Here is a 19550-nt window from a genome sequence, read left to right on the forward strand (position 1 = left end):
CAGAGAGAAATGTTCTCCTTTTTTACTAATATCAGCAAATGTGATACATCCATCAAATTGTCAGACACTACCTACAAGACAGATTGACAGATTTTGTTCAAATGAATTTTAGGGAAGCTGAATAAATCCCTTTAAAAAAAAGATAGTGACACCTGCCCACAGTACCATTTGGTCCAAGTCTTAATCTGATATAGCTATATGAAGCTTTTCTTAAATTGTCTGGAGCAATATGGAGAGTTGAATTTGGCCCTATCTGTAGAAAATGACTTTCAACTCTACTAACTTTGACAATCTGAGGCGAGTGCATATCTATCCTCCTACTGTGGGAGATTCAGACTCCATTTGACTAGGTGACTCCGGTGGATGTACACTTCATATTACAGATTTTACTATAAGGTTATGCTTAAATTATTAATATTTGCATTATTGCCTTAATAAATGCTGAAGGTACAATAAAACTATGATTAAAGGTGCTTTATAAGAAGAAAATTATAGCTTCTTTTAAGCTCTGTTGTTTACTGTTAAGCAATAATATTACTGTGCTATGACACACTTACAGCACTTTCAGCCTTCAGCATTAAGCTACCTTATAGTCACTTCCCAGTTTATTTTGAGATAATTCTCCATCGTTAAGCAGAAAGTAGGATCAATGTGTACAGTGTAGTGCATTGTAGGTAGGAAAGCTCTGCCTGAGCTTCTCAAATATCACGGCAAAAAGGAATGTTTCTTTGAACTGATATAATAGTCAAAGCAATATAGGGGGAAGGGGAATGACTCTTCTATAGGTGAAGACAAAGGATTCTGCCTCCAGATGAAGCATCTTGAGGTGGTGGATAGCAATCAGATAGACAGCACTGCCTGAAGTATTTCTATTTTAACAATAGCACTATTAAAGGACACCAGCATTTGATACACTACTTATGTAGCATTCACCACTGTAAGAAGAGACTACAGGATTTCCTTCAGGTTACCGAATGTGTTTTCATCACAGTATATTCCTAGTCAAACTCAAGTGGAGAGAGAAGTTCTATTAGAACACAGCGATAATCACAGTTGCCAATATAACTGAGATGGCATAGCTCTGGTAATATGTTTTCAAGCACCTTAAATTTTTTTTATGAACCTTGTTTTATTAGTAAAAAGTAAAAAAAAAAAGACCTGCTATATCCACACAAAAAAGAAAGCCTGTAAATTACTCTTCATTACTCTTTTATTATAATGTATCAGTACTGACACTTATCTGATTCCTGACAATTCTGTTAAGAAATGCTGAAAAAGATTAAAAGTCAAGTTTGCTCTTTGTTGAAAATTCATATTTTTGACCAATCAAAGGGGTTATTACAATTACACTAGTGGTTTCTACATACAGGATATTCACATCTGCAGACCACAATATACAGGATGGAGGCTTTTGCGAGCTCTCAGCAACCTAAAACAAGCCTTGTGAAGTGAACAGTTCAGCTGTATTACTTTAGATCTCTAGACACCAATTAACCCTGGGTTTTAGCGCATATTTCTCTCTTCTAAACTGCAGTTTATATTGCAGTTACAAAGTTAATTAGATAATCTATCTGGATACTTCATGTTTCTATTTAAAATGACAGCTTCTCTTAGATAAGGTTATAAAAAAAGTCATATATGTGGGAACTGTAATGACAAAGATGTGGAATTTCTTTTAGGTTTGAGTGATGGTGAGAATTTTTCATTTAAGTGACAGGTATAATTTTCTAGCAGCAGTTTGTTTTCAGTGTTGCACATCAACATTTGCGGCTGAGTCCTGCATTTCTTTTCTCCATATGCCAAGAATAAGGTCCTTTTGCATCAACATGTCACACTTGCTCAGTATATTTATGATTAGTTTAGAATTGATGAGCTTGATGTGTGTTGCCACATTTTGTCTTTTCTCTTTTTAATATTTCTCAAGTGCATAAACTAGACAGGTTTGATGTGAGCTAAGAAGTTAGTCTAGGTTAGAGTGGAAGCAATGCTTCTCAACCAAGATGAGAAAAAGAACTTAGAAGAACTGCACTCATGTCTTACATGCACAGAAAGAACAAGTGAGGACAGGTAGTAAATTTACATAGTTGGCATTCACCTGCAGAACTTTTCCTTGACTTGACACAAGCCTGCTCTGTCCACTAAGGAAGGACCCACTGCTTTTCTGGTCTCTTGGAAATTGCACCTTCACTGAATTTGCTTGAGATTTTTGGTTCACCTCCCACTGGATTCAATGCCTATATAGAAAGGAACACATTTTGTAGCACAGACATGGAGAGATAGTGCCATGAGGAAAATAAATGGTGCAGATAAAGTGGTATAACTTGAAGCCAGTATCCTTTTGCAATAAAAGCTGGAAATGCACTAATGCTTTCATTCATGTGCCCTGAGTTGCCCATTAAAGTTATACACAGGTATCTCCATTACATGCTTTCCCAGAAAGGCAGATATATTGCTAACCAGAAACAATACTATGTGTTTTCTTTTCTTGATACCTAGTATACAAACTATGCAATTAATCAGATTCCTGTTACAGAGAGCAGTCCTTGAACACAAGCATTTAGGAAATAACAAAATACTAATGATTATAATCTCAAGTACATGAATTACCTGAACAGATGAGACTCACATTGATACTAGCCTAAGTAGCGCTGAATGACTTTCCCCTTCTCTTCCTTTCACTTCCTTTCCTTTCCATTTCCTTTCTTTCCTTTCCCTTCCCTACTCTTCTCACCCTGAGCTGCCCTAAACTATGCTTCTTTTCATAACCCAGACACACCGTTCTGGGTGAGGATAATAAAAGGTCAATTTCTGATTGGAGTGCAAAATTTTTCGCTTGCTGCACGTAACTTGCAGGTGTGCAGAGATAAATAGAGGGAGAAATCAGCCAAATATGCTTTTTTTATGCTGAATATAGGCAAGCTTTTCTAAGTGGGAGCCAGCTACTGGGCTGCTCAGACACTTTCAGTTTCAGAAGAGTCAAAAATTGCCAGGATTCCTCTCATTTCTTACATGCCTCCGTTGCCCAACCTTAGCTGATCTCATCAGAACCTTTCTAGCAGAATGAAAATACAACATATTCCTTAGCGCCAAAGTGTTTCTATAACCCACAGCTTAGCTAGGACACTAGTCTGGTGTATGGGGATGAAAGTAAAGGCTTTTTCTGGCTTTTGCTGGATCAAAAATTTAAGAATTGAGCACAGCAGATGGCTTCTATAACTAAGACCATCTCTCTAAGTATCATGGGTTATAAATACGCTTATTAAACAGAACTACTTGAGTTTTGGAGCCAAAGCCAGATACTCTGATATATTTCCATTCCTACATAAATGTTAGAAAGATTTTATTTTTGTTCCAGAGCAGAACAAAAATAAATTTAAAAAGTTCTCCTGATATAAAATTTTCATCCTCCACGGTCTAGGGCCAGATACTCCCTGAAAATATGTATCGTTAAGCCTTTCACATCAGTTGAATTGACTTTGACGCATAACAATCTGTGGCTTTCAGAAATAACACCTAAAGATTAAATCTTTTACATTGGTCCAAATGTTTAAGAATTTGGAAAGGTGTAATTGCCTAGGTATTGCATTAAGCAACTGAACAGACTGAACTGCAGAAATTTCCTCTGCAACTTACAAATCAGTCAAGGTACACAGAATGTGAAGAAACACCCCTCCTGTATTTACTGCTTCATAAAAAGACGAGGCAATTCAAAGGAGTAATTTTAGTATATCTTGGAATATTAAATGGAGGCAATCATGGAATAAGTAGTGCTCCTTTGTATATAAAATATTAACAATCTGCTGTCAAAGTTGTAATGTTTTCTCATGAAAATGCTTCTTTGGCTCTAAGAGATGAAACATTTACTAAGAAGTCTGCAGATCAGCATCTCTTTAGCCCTCCAACAGCTGTAGCATTGAAATATGTCTATAAAAGGGATCAGATGTAAATAATGAAATGGGATTTACCCATGACCTTCCGCAGATATCGAAAAGTGTAAGGAAATATTACTTTAAGCTATAAATGTACAGTAGAGGTAACGCCAAGAGAATTAAACAACCATCTGGTGTAATTATTCATGTTCTCTAAAAATAGTTAGCATGTGAATGTCGCACCATGTTTCCACATATAATTTAGAGGTTTGAATCTAAAGGAAAATTGCAGAAAATGACAGGAAATAAAGGCCACTTTTTTTTTTTTTAATGCAGATTAATGTATTGTCTTCTAAATAAGAAGGTACTGGGAAAAGCGCAGGGTCTTGAGAGAAACTGAGGATTAGAGAGGAGTGTAGTATTGTTAATTTTAAAGCAAAAAACATGTGACAACTAAAACTCATCTGAATTCATAATAATCCTTCCTTCATTTATTGGTGGTTTTGTGATACTTTGTAAAATGTATCCAGATTGCACAGTTATCAGGTGAGTAATCTTGAAGATTTTGGTTGCTGTTATAGTCTAAATAAGTGACATAGGAAAAAAATGGGTGCGGAGTAATAATAATAAATAGCAATAACAATAACAAATTTTGCATGCAAGGCCATCTGCTGTCCCTGCTGCAAGAACCTACCCATGTATCTAGGAGCATCAGGCAGTTACAGAGAACAGAAACAGTGCATGGCTTCAGCAGCCACTCAAACTGTCAAAAAGTTTTTGAGCAAGCTGCAGACTGAACTGCTTTTGAATACTGTATTCCAGCAACGGCAATAATGAATTAAATTGGTAGAAACCTGTCCAAGGATAAGCTGCAGAAATTGTTTTCCCCCTCTTAATTACATGTTTGTGTTCTGTTACGTTAGGAAACAAAATACCCATTTATAACACAGGCAGCACTCTGAAATTGAAAATAATGCTGGGCAGCTTGAGGAAAATACAGCAGAGGAATTTTTGAATTATAATATGTGAGTAATGCACATAAAAAATGAATTCACAAAAAATGTGAAATTATTCCTCTCTACTCATGTACGGTGATCAGTATTACCACAAACAAGAACACCAAAATATGTGACAAGAACTAATGAATATTGATTGTGAAATAAATACCTTCAGTAGGTGTTGTTTGATGCATCATTTCCCAGGACTGAGTAGATGGAAGAAGCTATACATACCATTGTGTACTCTGAGGGCCAAGTTTCCTATACAAATATGAGTAACAGCCATGTGAGCTAGCTATAACTCCTCCGTATCGGGAGGTACCGCTTCTATGCATCAGAAAAACAAAATATTATCTCAGTAAAAAATGTTCAGAATGAAAACTGCCACAGGAGCCAAGAGTGGATAGAAAACCAACAGACCAACATTCCTTCATTGTATTTTAGTTTATGAAAGCACCATTTGCTTCAGCTAGGCTCCAGGAGATGCATGTGCATCCAGGAGGTGCAAGGAGATGCTTGACGTCAATTTTTGACGTTCTACTTTTCGGTCACCTGAAATCTAAAGTTTTTACTGGCTGGTTTTAATATTCTCAAAATCCTAGTCAATAGAGAACCAACATATTCCTTCTAAATTAAATAGCACTTAAGAACAGGTAGGCAGCCTGACAATAGGGTTACAGAACAGAAGAGCTTAGCATGTCAAAGTCATGTCCTTCTGCCGACAGCTGCTAGGAATTTGTCTGGCTGTCAGTACAGTCTTTAAATGGTATTAGAAAGAGGAGAGGCAAGATTAACACAAAAATTGATAATAATAGTGTTTTTATGACTTCTTTTCAGAAAGTCAGGGTGTTATAAAGGTATCTCTATGCCTACTAATTTCAAGACAATATTTTTGTACCAAGATGCGCATGGTTTTGCCCACTGTTTTTACTAAGGAATGAATCCAAACTAATTAAAGAAATTCCAGTAGATTTTTGTTTTCTGTTGTCCACTTGGATAAGACCTGTGCACAGGTGAAAGCATTTTTGGGGGATAACACAAAAGTCTACACACACATGTAAAATGACTACAATGAAGCAATAACTCACTTGTCTTCATGTTTTACATTTTTTAATATTATGTTCTTGTAAATACATTAGTTAGCTGCCAAGAGCTGAATTTTTAGCTTGTAAGTATATACTAAAAATCTTTAGATAAAAGGTATAAGGCTATTGTAGAAGGCATTTCAACAACATTTGAAACAGCTTCTTCAGCCAAAAGCATTCCTTCCCCTACTACCAAATATTTTTTAATCATGTCTTTTTTAGACATGAAAAAAGGGCTTGAAAGCAATGCATCTTTTAGAAAGACATGGTGCTGTATCAAAAGTAATGTCAGTCCGTTATGTCCGAATAGCAAAGAGCAATGAAGGGCTGTGTTACTGGAGCAACAAAATGAAGCAGTAAACAGCATCTTTTCCACACCCTTATTTTGAAGGGGAAAAAAATAATGTCTTGGGTTAAACCTAGGAGAAGCTATATATGTATCAAATATCTTCATATACTAATAGTTCTCTAAAGACCTATAGGAAACCAGTAATGGTGGGAAAATGTTTTACATAACCTGATGCCTGCTTTCGGCGAACTAGCGTTTCAGTTCAGTGTAGTAATCATGCCTTTGTCTTAAGACAGCAAACCCCTTTTCAGAACTGTGATTGCCAGTGTTACTTACATTAATTGGAATTAATTTGGAAACAACTTCCAGATACTCATATTGGATGACTAGTAACATGTTTCATGTACCCAAAATAAAACAAATGACCTTGGTGAATTCCTTCCTAGGAACAATTGTCATTTGAGCATATCCTATTTACATTAATTGGAAAAGTTATTCTCTGAAAATACTTACATGATTTTTGTGCCAAATTCAGAAATACAAGAGTTATCTCTCCAAGAGCTATTAATAGAATGCAGTGCCTTTTGGGATGGCTGCTTAAATTTAAAGACACTCTTAAAAATATTATGTTTGAAAGGCTGTTTTGAAAACAGAAATGTTTCATAAGAAGTGATATTTGAATCAGAGCTGAAACTCTTATTGCTTGCTGAAACCCTTATTGCTTCCTGAAACTACAGACATATGACATAAGGTAGGTCAAGCAGAAGACATTTTAAAACTCAGAAGATACAGAGAATTTTTTACTACACAGGCAGTATAATCACCAAGTTGACGAAAATTACAACCCTGTATGTGTAATATCAGGCTCTCTTCATGATGTGAAACTGCTAACAAGAAAGAGCTGAGCTAATGAAAGAATAAAATCAGCTAATTTTGAATCCAGTGAAGCCTGAAGGAGGCATATTTTCCTCTTTCTTTGAAACTAGTGAAACGGTGGGGTGCTATAAAAGCTGGCTGCAGCAAACAAGCAGTAACAGATGCCACTCCCTTCCTTGGCTTTACAGAGCTCATCAGAGTTTCTCACTATAAAAAAGCCAGCTACAAACACAGCATGCAGAAATCTAAGATTCAGCTTAGAAGCAACTGCCCATGCCACATGGAATCTGCAGTATGGTGACCTCATGGGGATTATATCAATATGGATGAGATGAGATAAAGTTGTTATTGCACAAAGTTGAAATTTAATTTTCTCTTGAATTAGTTGCAATTGATGTTGAAAAAATACCACAATTAAAAATAATGATAAGTTCTCCTGCAAAACACCCAAAACCTATCTAGAATAAGCATTTTCTACTGCAAACAGGAGAAAAGGGACTCAACTGAAAGATAATTCTCTGTATGCATTGATTTGCCTATGCAAAGTATTATTCTTGAACTGTTTTCCTGAATATGAGCTAGGTCATATAAAGAACTTAACGTAGGAAACCGTTCTTCATAGCTAGCTAATAAACTGGAAAGTACCTTCTCATTGGTATCTAGACTCCATGCACTGTAAATTTACTGGGAGCACAACACCCTCAAAATGGCATTTAAAAGAGTCAGCATGTTAATGGGTGCTTCATACTCCCCAGCAGAAAATGGTAAGGACATCAAGGTCTTCATTCCTGATCTTTATTTCCCCACTGTTTCTGCCCATTTTTGTCAAAGATTTAACTGTCGTTTTCTTTCAGTTTTTCAAAGATTTGTCATGTCACTACAGTCCTTTGATACAACTGTAGGGGAAGTAGAAGGTTTGAAATTCAAAGAAGACTTAAAATTAAGACCTGGTCCTGCCCTAGATAAAAATTAAGGTTTCAGAGATTAATCTCTTCCTTTCAGAACAGGCCACAGTTCCATGATTTGGATAGTTTTTAATGAACTTCACCTTTATGCAGGGATCATTTAAACTACCTGTTTCAGTGCTCTGCGGTGTTTAACTAAAGTTCACCATGTGAATGCACCTGTGAAGGGATATGTTCTCATTCTGCTCAACAGATGCCTTCCTCTATGATTATTTTATAGTCTTTTCTGAAAAAGGGATGTACCATACCAGGAGAACCTCAAACTACCTGCCTTATGGATAACGTTGTGCCAGCCCAGAAGCTGGACATTTCACCGAGTCCTAGTTCTAAGGTTGTGATGAGCTGCATTCTCGCTGACAACAATTCAGTAGCATATTTTATTATACATGAGCCACTGAATTAAATGACAGTCATTGAAGAACAGCAAAACTCAGGCATGCTTTAATTATAATTTTCTATATAAAGGTCATGTTATTCTTTAGTTTGCCATGGACATGTCTCCTCAACTACACAAAATACAAGAGATGTAGCACTATTGTTTCTACTATGAAATCATAGTAAATCAGAATTCTGCTATATTCAAATTATATTATGCTAAATTATTCCTCCTCCCTTAATTTCAAAAGTTCATTAAGTGTTTACTTACATTACACTGTCTGTGCTAGATTACAGATGCAGTCTTTCAAACTAACAATACTGCCAATTATATTACCTAAACAGCTGAAAATATATTATGGAGCAAATCCACAGATGTCCATTAGGGCCTGAAGGAGAACTCCCATCATGTTTTAAATACTTTAGTCTTTGTGTACAGATAGAATTTGACAACTCAACTACATGTCACAAGGCTAGTAGATGAGTAACTTGTTGGTAGGTAGTACTTAGTAGTGACTAAGACATTAACCAAATATACACTTAAGCCTGGATTCATCCTGCTTAACTTTAGTCACTTAAGTGAGACATTTAAATTAGAAAAATAGACGTATGAGGTAATTCTACAGTCAGTGGAAAGAGCTCAGCAATTCAGAGCTTTGGGTAGCTATTTCACCATGAAGAAGTGCCATCGGCTCCTGAGGAGACGAAACTCACTCAGGTGACTAAGCTGCAGATGTGAGTGTTCAGTGGGATGCAACCACCTCTGCTAAACTGAATGATAACTGCAAACACTACATAAACCTGTAGGGCACTTAACTCAAAGTTCAGATGTTGATCACATAGAGACATCGCTGCATCAATTGAAATATAATCATCATGTGCTTAAACAATTTGTGTGTAAAAGTCTGAGAGTTCCTGCCTATGCAGGAAACGCGCTCTGGCCACATAAGACATTTGCTCCAACCATGCAAGGCTCAGCAATGACAGTTGAAGAAAATGCATTTGAGGTGATTTGTACCTTGTATATATTGTCCTTGTTATTAACTGCAATGATTACTCAGATGTCATTTTTCAGAGCTATGTATGATTTGGTAACCAACATCACAAAGTGTTGACAGATTCTAGGGCTTGTTTGCAAGAGAAGACTGCTGTTGGTAGGCTGTCCTTGTTACTGCTTTGTGATTATGAGATGTAGACAGCCTATTAGTAGTTTACCACATACTTCTGTCACTGCATCAGTGGTCTCTGGCTGAATACCTGAACCTGTAAAGAAAGATATTATTGTCCTATGGTGATGCAAATTGCTGGCCTTGAAGTCGTACTTGTCACATAGTTGACGAGCACAATGAGGAAGTCCTCACAGATTATGCAGATCTCTGAGTAAAAACTTACCCAGGAAGAGGTGAGGTAATACATTATTAAGACAACTTTGTGCTAGTTTTAACAGATTTGATTTAACACTAGGAGCATATTCCCCAACATGGATTTTGATGTGACAGCTAGGTCTTGGGTTCTGGAAAGCTGTGGGGATACGCATAATGCTAAAATCATGCTAAACCCAGAGGACAGTTTGGTACATACTGATAAGAAAAAGCAAATTAGCTCGTAGGCACAGTGTTTTCATGTCATAGCTTTTGTCTGGATCACACTGTAGGCAGGGCATCTTGATTTTAGCATTCAGTATATCATGTATACTTAATGGCTGCAAAAACAGCACAAGATTCATAAGCCACAGAAACAGTAAACAAAGGGAACACGAAGTTCTTTAGTGATCTCATGTGGTCCTTCCCTTGGGTTCTGCTCCCCGCCCCAAGGATTGTTTATGCTTTTTTTTCAGTGAAGAATGCACGAATAAAATAACAGCCGTAGTACGTGAACTGACCTCTTCCTGGGCAAGGCTGCGTGTTACAGGGCTGGATTCATTACACTGAGTTACGTTCCCAGTTGTCTACTCTCTTATCCTTCTCCGGCCATCTCAGTCTTTTATTTCTTTCTACACAGTGGCACAGCTTCAACAGAGAAGTGGTGAATAAACTTTTATCATCCTTGCCTTAAAACAGGAAGTGAAAGCAGAACTTCTGGGTTATGTGAGATGCAGGTTTGAACCTTCTCCAGGTAAAAAGGGCAGAGAAATATGTTTTGTGTTTCCTCTGTAAATCCTCTGTTAAAGAAAAGGTAGAAAGCAACTCTGACACCTTCCCTTTCAGCTGAATTCTAAAAGAGAACTACAAGACAGTATCCAAACCCACAGTGGCAGCTAGAGCACTGAAGCCTTTCAGGCTGCCAATGCCAGTCTTTCATAAACAACAGCTGCAGAAGTTTTCTGAGCTGCTAAAAGCTGGAAGAGAAGTAAGAGTTTCTTTCTGCCTTCAGCCTTTCCTCTTAGCTGGCTGGCTGAGGCATCCTCAGTTACACAGTTTGGATGAAATTTCACAAAGCCAGCTCATGGCTGTAAATCCCAGCCAGCAGTCTAACTCTTTCCACCCTTGATGCCCAGAACAGACAGCTTCTGGAATATGTCAAATCTAGCTGTAGCTGCCTAAGACCCTGCTGCCCTGCGACTTCTGTTCTCCATTTTCTTTATAATTCAGTTATTCCTGTGTAAGAGTGTCAGAATCACAGCTCCACTCCACTGTGTTAGTGTGGGGGTTTCTATAGCTTCTCATCAGTGGTTTAAACTAACAAACCTGAAATAGGAACTGGAGCAGTGAGGTGCAAATCTAAGCTCTGTCTTACTGCTTCTAACCTCAGGGCCAGTAACTACAGCAGAGAGGCAGAACAGCCAGCTTCAGATAGAAGTAGTTTAATTTACTACAGCTATACTTACCTCTGCTATTGATGTCTGCAAGCCCTGTCTTGTGCACAGCCTCTGCTGCCATCACACATAAAAATTCAGCTTGCCACAGTGAATCTATGGCTTAAAGGATTTTTTTCTTTTTCTGATTTTAAATAAAAGAAACAAAGCTCTGCCACTATCACAGAATCCTGATTGACCAAGATGCTCAGGAGATGATTGAAAAATGTCAGGTACTATAAGGCCAAAAATTTGTTGTCATTGAGTGTTACTAGGTTTCTCTGAGGGTACAGTCAGCGTATGAATGTCATCAGAAGTGGCCATTGTACTCTGTGTTACTGTCATTGTCACAGATTTTGGCCTGGAATGCTGCTGCCAGTTAGAGAAAAAAAAATCCACAACATGAAATAAAGTAGAGCTCTGTTACAGATTAAGGAAAATAACAGCTTTGATTGCTGTTATTGCAGATAAATTGTAGAGCTGGAATACCCTGCTGCTTTCCACAGAATCAGATTAAAAGAAAGATCATCTGGCAAAAAAAGTACTAGGCTGGCAACTCTTGAGTAGATGGTGTTGATTTAATGCTGTTAAAAGTCACTCAAGAGAATAAAAACTTCAGGAAAGGCATAAAAGCGACAAGCACTTGTAATAAGCTGCTGCTTCATTTCTGAGTGGTTTGGGGCTTAAAAGTCACAAACTATTAAACTTCCAGGTACCTTTAAAAGACAACTTAGACAACTTCTTTCCCCAGAACTTAACATAAAATGTAGAAGAAAAGTTGTTATCAGTAATAAGTATGTGAAGACAATAAAAGAAGTATGCTGAACTTGAATACTTAGGGATTATTAAAAAAAAAAAAAAACCAAAACAGACTACTCTTGAAATAAAAAGTATATCTTTCTTATTTAAAATATATAACCTCTCCACTGGCCTTGTATCTCGTTTCTTCCAGTGCAATTCTGCCTTAGCAGGGTTATTTAGGAAATAACAGCACTGAAAAAAGAAAGTGACGTATTGGTTGTGAGTCATATAAAATGTAATTTTGGCTTCAACATCTGAAGCTTTTAGACATTTAAAAAGCTCTGCAGCTTTATGGTGGCATTAGACCTGGCACAGGAACCTGAATGGGAACTTTCTGAGACATACTTTCTCTAAACAGGCTAAAGATTTCGTGAGCGATTAAGCGAATATTGATCATGGCTCAGATCTTCAGTGTTATTTAGGTGCCAAATCCCCATTAAGCAAGATTTAAGTAAAGGAGGACCTAAATACCTTTTATGACCTGAAATCATACTTTTGTAAAGTGACCCCCAAGTTATGCTACTTGCTTCTATTCAAATTTTTAACTTTAGTTCAATGTTTCTGTGTAAGAAAGAACACATTTCACAGTTTGGTCTGTTCAGCATGACTCCAGCTTTGCCATTTTGTTTATTTACATGATGCCTGTAGGTTTTTTTAACCACGCAGAATGCCAAAGGTGTTACAGATGTCTTGGTCAGAAAGAGAAAACCATAAAATCCTTGGTCCATCTTTGCCAGTCCTGCAGGTCCCAGAGCCAGGGACTGTATTTCCTCTGCATTTTCTGTGTACTTGGGCTGGGCTGCCTCCTGCAGTGCTTGCTCTGCTTGGGCCAGCTTCTCCCCAGGGAAGGCTGCCAGTGGGCAAACTTTGGAGTGCATTGAATTTGTGAGTGCATTGCATCACTGAAACAAGGATCAGACTACTGGTTTTAATTCAGTAATGTACTACTTATGTCTGTACTAATAGTGATCACTTAATTAATTGTAATATTTTAATCCTCTGATATTAGCTTGGATTTAAGAAACCATGTGAGAATGATGCAGGCAGAATACAGAAAAGGGAAGAAGGGAAAACACAGTCCTGCATAAAACTCACAATTGCTCTGAAGCTGATTCAGCAGGTGTTTTGACTTTAGAATAGGTTTTGGCAGGCAGCTTGTGCACCTAACAATCTTAAAACAATATGCCCTTTTCTATTAAGGGATATTTCTTGCCATCAGAGACAGGGAACTGGCCATACTGAGCACTGGAGGAACTGAACTTTCACTGGGGAAACTGAACTTTGTCTGAAAAGTGGAAAATTCAGTCCTCAGCTGTACAGAGCCAATTCCTGCAGGTGTGGGCTACAAATTCCTGCTTGCTCAGGAAACATCCCATCCTGCCTGGTATATGCACTCAGAAACTCCTGAAATATTATTTCCTTTTCTACGTCTTTGGAACAGCCAACAAACATATTCATCAGCTCTTTTTAGCCTTATCTCAGCACCCTGACAATAGCTGCTCAACAATAAAATGCTAGTGGAAACTGCAACTGAAGATAATGTACTCAAAACCATGTTCAGTTAGCTTTACAATAAAAACAGTAAGAAAACTTTGAAGTATATGACATTTTTCTTTCTCAGTTAGTTACAGATTTGACTTCATCTGCTAATAAAAGAAAAATTTTATCTCCCTGAAATGCAGTACAGATTTTTTTTCAGGTGTACAATATTTCCAATTCTCATTTTTAACAACGTTATATCTGCTGTCTTTGCCTTTCTTTTTTGAATTCTCATGTAATTAATTATATATTTTTTATGAAAAAAGGTAGGAAAGTCTAAATTCATGTCAATAAGAACTGACTGAAGAAAGTACCAGTAAAAATGTTAAGGCAGAAAATAGCAGAGCAAAAATGCCATTATAAATTTATGAAAATTGAAAAAGTTAACAATTGTAAAATGTTTTGGGATTTCATAAAGGATTGGTTCTCAGTGAAAAACAATTATGTGCAAAATGTTTGGCTATCCTTATAGTGTTCCTAATGATACAGCTATATGCTGATCTGAGATTCTCAAAGAAGTATCTTGCATACCACAAAGCATTTACAGGGAGTTTATCCTAAAATGAAACAAAAAACCTGTTGGCAGAAGTAACAGTGAGATGGGATGAGTCCATTAAGTCTTTAAGTTTCTTAATGGACACACAAATAACATTATGCCTGCATAGACCATCCCTAAAGGAAACTATTGTAGAGGGGGATATTGCTGTTTATTCAACCAATTAATAATAATAATAAAAAAAGGATCAAGGGCTTATGAGTCCTTCTTCATTTCTGTTTAAGGATTAGCAAATTCCTCAGCTAAATATAAACCTGAAGGTTGCTTGTTTGTCTTTTTTCTCTCCAGATATATCCATTTGTCAAACCTCACCAAAGCTTCTTAAACTCTCTCATGCATTGGATCATCACAGCTATAAAAAAAGCATTACTTCTGAAAATCCTGTACTATAAGACAGAAAAGCAAGAGAGGACATACTGTTTTGACATGAGTGAGAATAATGAACTGTTAGTTCTAAGCAAAAAAGTATAGGACCAGTTCTGTAAGAGAATTGTAAAGAAGTAAATGTACAAAGCTTAACCCCGCCCCAAACAACTGTCATGGTCAAGTCAGAACTTTTCCAGGTGTCAGAGGCACCATCAGTGGAAGCACTAAGCTAAGAAAGCGGAAACCCAGTAGATCTGAGTGTGCTTGTGGAGGTGCTAGAGATTGTGCTGCAGAGTAGCATGAAGTTAAAAGACAAAGTAGAAAATGTTACCAAACCCACAGGAGCAAATGGGAGCCTGAGTCCTGAGAAAGTCAGGTGAGGATTTAACTTAAGAAAACACTTTATTCAGGAAAAGTAAGTATGTATATATACATTTGTGAAATGACTGTATTAAGTGGCAGACGTTTGCCTTGAAGGGAATTAAATGCATCCAGTGCCATGTATTTTCCTAAATAGAGTTCTACTTATATCACGTTATGGACCAGCTAAGATTTGCTTGTCACTGTGCTTGTGGATGCACTTCTGTGCCTTGCAGCAACCGCACCAGATGACCAAGTCACTGTTCCCAGCTCACTTCCAGTGTCACATAACACAAGTCAGTCAAAAGTAGATTGGTTATGGACCTACTCTAGTAGTTCAACAGCACATGCAGTAAGAGGGTGTGCAATGCAGGCATGCTCCTCCAGGCTGGAGGAAAACAGAAGAGCACTATGGTGCAAGCACCAGGTGGGGCACACCTAATTCATTGAGCCAGAAGAAACACCAAGATCAAGAAATGCAAAAAGCAGATTTATATGTAGTTGTATAACTGTTCTACCCTGGTGGTTCTTTAACACCTCTGGGTCAGTCGTAAGCCCCCTCCATATTGCCTCGGTGATGCACTGCCCAAGTTCTATGCTGCTCTCTGGACATGCACTGTAGCCTTTGGCTTCGGCTGTTCTGTGCATACGTCATTTGACCCAATTTTCCTCTTCCTCTCTTGACTCTGTGTTTGGAAAAAAAAAAAAAAAAGGTCAATTTTTCCAGCTTCTCTATTTATTTATGGAAATTCTGAGGTCTTGAGCCATAATATTTGTGTCATCAAAAGCAGCTCCACAGTAAATAATGCAAAATCATAGAGCAAGATTTTAATGAAAAGGTAACTGAACAAATTTAACAATAAGAGAAGTCATGCCTAGGCCCAAAATATAGTTAAACACCCAAAAATACATAAACTGGCCTCACGGAACTGCAGGACAGCATCTTCCACACCAAAATCAGACCCACTGATTTATTTAAAAATACATATTCTGCTCTCATATTGGTCTTAGCTTAGAACTCCCAGAGAATGGAAAAAGTATCAACATTCTTAACAGCCCTTTTGGACCTGTTTCCTCTCTAATTCACGTGAAAGATGTATGGCAACTACAGATAGTAAGACTGTATAGTTATACCGTAATAAGGACACTTCTGTTATGGTTTCTGTGCTTCACCTTCATCTTCACCAACAAAACTTGAAAAAGGGTAATAGAACCCCATTTTCAAGAAGGGGAAAAAAGATGACCCAGGGAATTACAGAGCAGTCAGTCTCACCTCTGTGCCTGGCAAAATCTTGGAGCACATTCTCCTGGAAGGCATGCTAAGGCACATGAAGAATAACAAGGTGCTTGGTGACAGCCAGCATGGCTTCACTAAGGGGAAATCCTGCCTGACCAATTTGGTGGCCTTCTGTGATGGGGCTACAGAACTGATGGACAAGGGTAAAGCAGTTCATGTCATCTACCTGGACTTGTGCAAAGCGTTGGCTCTGTCCCACACAACATCCTTGTCTCTAAATTGGAGAGATATCGATTTGATGGATGCACGACTCAGGGGATAAAGAGCTGGCTGGGTGGCTGCACACAAAGAGTTGTGATCAATGCCTCAATGTCCATCTGGAGACCAGTAACGAGTGGTGTCCCTCAGGGATCGGTGTTGGGACTGGTCTTGTTCAACAACTTTGTCACTGACATGGACAGTGGGATTGAGTGCGCCCTCAGCACATTTGCCGATGACACCAAGCTGTGTGGATTGGTTGATATGCTGGAGGGAAGGGATGCCATCCAGAGGGACCTTGACACGCTTGTGAGGTGGGCTGATACCAACCTTATGAAATTTAACCATGCCAAGTGCAAGGTCCTACACCTGGGTCGGAGCAATCCCAGGCACAGCTACAGGTTGGGCAGAGAAGAGACACAGAGCAGCCCTGTGGAGAAAGACTTGGGGGCATTGGCTGATGAGAAAATGAGCATGAGCCAGCAGCGTGTGCTCGCAGGCCGGAAAGCCAACCGTATCATGGGCTGCATCTAAAGAAGCATGACCAGCAGGTCAAAGGAGGTGGTCCTGCCCCTCTGCTCTTGTGAGACCTCACCTGGAGTATTGTGTGCAGTTCTGGTGTCCTCAATATTAAAAAGGACATGGAACTGTTGGAAAAAGTCCAGAGGATGGCGATGAGGATGATCAGGGGACTGGAGCACCTCCTGTATGAAGACAGGCTGAGGAAGTTGGGGCTGTTCAGCCTGGAGAAGAGAAGGCTGCATGGAGACCTCATAGCAGTCTTCCAGTATCTGAAGTGGGGCTATACGGATTCTGGTGATGGACTCTTCTTTAGGGACTGTAGTGATAGGAGAAGGGGTAATGGGTTAAATCTTCAGCAGAGGAAGTTTAGATTAGATATAAGGAAGAAGTTCTTTACTGTGAGGATGGTGAGGCACTGGAACTGGTTGCTCAAAGAAGCTGTGAATGCTCCATTCCTGGCAGTGTTCAAGGTGAGGTTGGACAGAGCCTTGGGTGACATGGTTTAGTGTGAGGTGTCCCTGCCTATGACAAGGTGGTTGGAAATAGATGATCTTAAGGTCCTTTCCAACCCTAACTGTGGGCAACCCTATCTATGATTTCCAACCCTATCTATGATTTCCAACCCTAACTATGATTCTATGTTACTTTTCAGGTTCTGTACCAACAGTACAGGATCTTTATTCTTGCTTGAATAATTATTAGCTATTAAAAATAGACAAAGAAAAACACAAGGTTTTTAGAAATATCAGATTTCAGAATGCCTGAAAATTTCAGAGCTTGTTGCAGTTTCAGCTCCTGCTTTTTTAAAGAAAGGTAATTGCCATGTGCAAAGTTAATAATAAAAAGTTATGCTAACTGTTAAAAACAAGGACCCTGATTATGACAAGCTTACTGCCATTTACCTTTTATCCACATTAGGGTCTTGTCTTGATAAAGGAGTCCTTTCCCTCTCTAATACTGCCCTGAGCACTGCATTGGCCTTAGCATGGAGAGTCCAGTTGAGAAAGGTACGTGAAGGGTTATCAGCAGGATCCTTTGGCAGGGCAGGGCAGGATGGGCAAAAATGTCAGTGTGTCTCTGTCCAGCCTTTTCCTTGGAATTCACATACAGCTCAGGGGAAAACTAAAACTCACATTTAGGTAAGCAGAAGGTCATAAGAAGCATTTACTTTTCCTAATCACTTTTTCACCAGTATCATCTTCTCTCCTGCCTGTGTTTTCTGCTTTCATGATGCTTCATCCTATAAGCAGACCACAAACCTTTCTATTTTCCATCTGAGCCAGAGTGGTTTTCTGGCATTTCCCAATGTAAATTTTGCCACTGTAAATAACAGAAATTTCTCTAATGTTACAGCAAGTTCTGATCACAACAGTACCTTTCTATGTCACACGGAGAATTAATAACATGAAAAGAACAACCTAAGTTCTCTGTTCTTAGAGGTGTAAAAAAAAAGTGAGAACAGGACCTAAGTAAAGCTATCATGTGGGGAAGAGTAATAAATATATTCATAAAATCTCCCCACTAAGTCACTGAAGGCATAGCGCAATCTTACAACAACAGAATTGCAAAACAATAAAAAGTACTATAGTAAACCCCATCCTTACAACACCTCAAAGTAGAAGAACAAAGAGAGAGCAAACATAACTGTCTTCGTTATTAGATGTTGAGTGACTTGAGTATGCTGTTTAGAGAAACATGCTTGGAGGGAGATTTGTGCTTGTGACAACAACAAACACATTATGATCTGAACTCAGTTACTGCAAACAGAATGACCAAGCAGGGTAGGCAGGACTTGAAGTGTGAACCAATTGTGTTAATTTAGGAAGTGTGTAATTTCTTTGATATTTTACCCCTGGATGCTCTGGAAGCTGAGAAGCTCATCGTGACTACTCTTCAGGCTAAAGAGAGCACTTTCATGCTGTCATGGTTTAACCCCAGCTGGCAACTAAGCAGCATGTGGCTGTTCATTTACTCCTCTCCTTCTCCCCTCTCATGGGTTGGGGAGGAGAATCAGAAATAAGTAAAACCCCTGGGCTGAGATAAGAACAGTTTAATAATTACAATAAAACAATATAATAATAATAGAAATAATAATAATAATAATAGTAATGACAATGGAGACAACAAAAAAGAGAGAGAAATAAACACCCCCAGAAAACCCCAAACCCCAAGTGATGCACAATACAATTGCTCACCACCACCTGAACCATACTCAACCCGTACCTGCGCCCTTCTGGGTAACTTCCCCCAGTTTACATACTGGGCATGACGTGCTGTGGTATGGAATACCCCTTTGGCTAGCTTGGGTCAGGTGTCCTGTCTCTGCACTGGCAGAGCATGAGAGACTGAAAAGTCCTTGATGAGGGTAAGAGCTACTTAGCAACAACTAAAGCATCAGTGTGTTACCAGCGTTGTTCTCATACTAAATCCAAAGCACAGCACTGGATCAGGTACTAGGAAGAAAATTAACTCTACCCCAACCAAGACCAGGACACAAGCATAATACTCTCTTCGCCTAAACAAACAGAAGCATTTTCATTTGTCTGTCCATTTTTCCATCAGTGTTTATGATACACAAAGAAACAAAATTGTGAAGTACTTGATATGTTAAATCTCAGTCCTTCTGGACTGCCTTTAACAGTTGAGCTATTTGTTGCATT

The sequence above is a fragment of the Lathamus discolor genome, chromosome 1 (assembly GCF_037157495.1).
Source record: "Lathamus discolor isolate bLatDis1 chromosome 1, bLatDis1.hap1, whole genome shotgun sequence".
Lineage (NCBI taxonomy): Eukaryota > Metazoa > Chordata > Aves > Psittaciformes > Psittacidae > Lathamus > Lathamus discolor.